The sequence below is a fragment of the Octopus sinensis genome, linkage group LG26 (assembly GCF_006345805.1).
Source record: "Octopus sinensis linkage group LG26, ASM634580v1, whole genome shotgun sequence".
Lineage (NCBI taxonomy): Eukaryota > Metazoa > Mollusca > Cephalopoda > Octopoda > Octopodidae > Octopus > Octopus sinensis.
The window spans coordinates 6,295,580-6,297,416 of NC_043022.1; the positions used below are offsets into that span (position 1 = coordinate 6,295,580).

At 41.4% G+C, this 1,837-nt stretch overlaps 1 long non-coding RNA gene across 1 annotated transcript in view; it reads left to right on the plus strand.

Annotated features, from left to right (window-relative positions):
* The first annotated feature begins 352 nt into the window (after window positions 1–352).
* Window positions 353–1,837, plus strand: part of LOC118767998 — an 18,535-nt gene continuing 17,050 nt past the window's right edge. The window contains exon 1 of the long non-coding RNA XR_005003919.1: window positions 353–556. This is a non-coding gene — a long non-coding RNA (uncharacterized LOC118767998). The remainder of the gene's footprint in view (window positions 557–1,837) is intronic.

A 1,837-nucleotide genomic window follows, 5' to 3' on the forward strand; every position in this document is an offset into this window, starting at 1 on the left:
CCGATGCCAGCCCCACCTCGACTGGCTTCCGTGTCGGTGGCACGTAAAAAGCACCATCCGAATCGTGGCCGAAGCCAGTGCCGCCTCGACTGGCTTCCGTGCAGGTGGCACGTAAAATGCACCAATCCGACCGTGGCCGATGCCAGCCTCGCCTGGCACCAGTGCAGGTGGCACGTAAAAAGCACCCACTACACTCACGGAGTGGTTGGCGTTAGGAAGGGCATCCAGCTGTAGAAACATTGCCAGATAAGACCGGAGCCTAGTGCAGCCTTCTGGCTTCCCAGATCCCCGGTCGAACCGTCCAACCCATGCCAGCATGGAGAACGGACGTTAAATGATGATGATGATGTAATTGAGGTTAGTGATGGAAGAGGTTCCTTAGATGAAAGTATATTTCATTTGGTGTAGGAGTCAGGGTCGTCTGAGTACCATCGTGGTGTACCTGCTAATTTTAAAAATGTGGGAAGAAAGTGATGTTTACTCCAATAAACATGATATAGAAGTGAGATTTAGTATATTGTTGATTTAAGGATAAACCTGTAATTAGAGGGGGGGGGTCAATGGGTGAATCCTGGAAATAAGGCGAAAAATTTTGTGTGTGCATATGTACGTATGTATGTATCTATATATGTGTGTATGAATGTACGTATGCATGTAAATGTGCATGTGTGTGTGTATGTATGTGTGTATGTATATGTGTATGTATATGTATGTATCTGTGTGTATTTATGTGTATGTATATATATGCATACACATTCATACATGCATACAAACACACACATATGTACATGCATGTATGTGTATATGTGTGCATGTGTTTGTATGTGTATGAGCGTGTATGGATATGCATGTGTGTGTGTGGTTTTGCATCTCCACGTGTGTATATATATATATATATATTATATTGAGGGTACTACTATTCGTAGATACCAACACGCTAAGAGGGACCAACGCGGTCAAAACTACTAAAAATAAACAAAACAAAATTTTACCGAATGCAAAACTTGCACTGATGAACATGAAATGCATATTCTGCATTAAATGCGAAATCCCATGTGATATGTAACTGAATTCTTTTTTAAAATGATGTGTTTTGAAGTTTTGCATTCGGTAAAATTTTGTTTATTTTTAGTAGTTTTGACCGCATTGGTCCCTCTTAGCGTGTTGGTATCTATGAATAGTAGTACCCTCAATATAATATAAATGAATATTTTCAAAGAGGAAGAATTTACGGATTTTTTCTCTTACGAGGTTTTTCACGCTGACTACTGATAATTTTTTTTAAAGATTTTATCCTCAATTGTTAATATATATATATATATATACACATATATACACATATTTGTGCAGGTGAATACACAAGAATATATACAAACATACACTGATGTCTGTACGTGTGCTACGTTTTATCCGTGTATTTATGGGTCTCTGCGTGTGTCAATGTTCATACATACACCGTGCTGGTGGCATTTGAGCATGGTTGATGCCATTTCCGCCTGACTGGCTCCTGTGCTGGTGGCACGTGAAATGCACCCATTACACTCTTGGGGTGGTTGGTGTTAGGAAAGGCATCAAGCTGTAGAAACCTTGCCAGATCAGATTGGAGCCTGGTGCAGCCTCCTGGCTTCCCAGACCCTGGTCGAACCGTCCAACCCATGCTAGCATGGAAAATGGACATTAAATGATGATGGTACATACACACACATGTATATACACACACACACACACACACGCACAAAAACACACACAGACACACAGAGACACACACACACACACACCTCCACAAAACGATCATAGAAAGTATGACCCCAAATGAGATTTGTCCGGCCAGCCTACC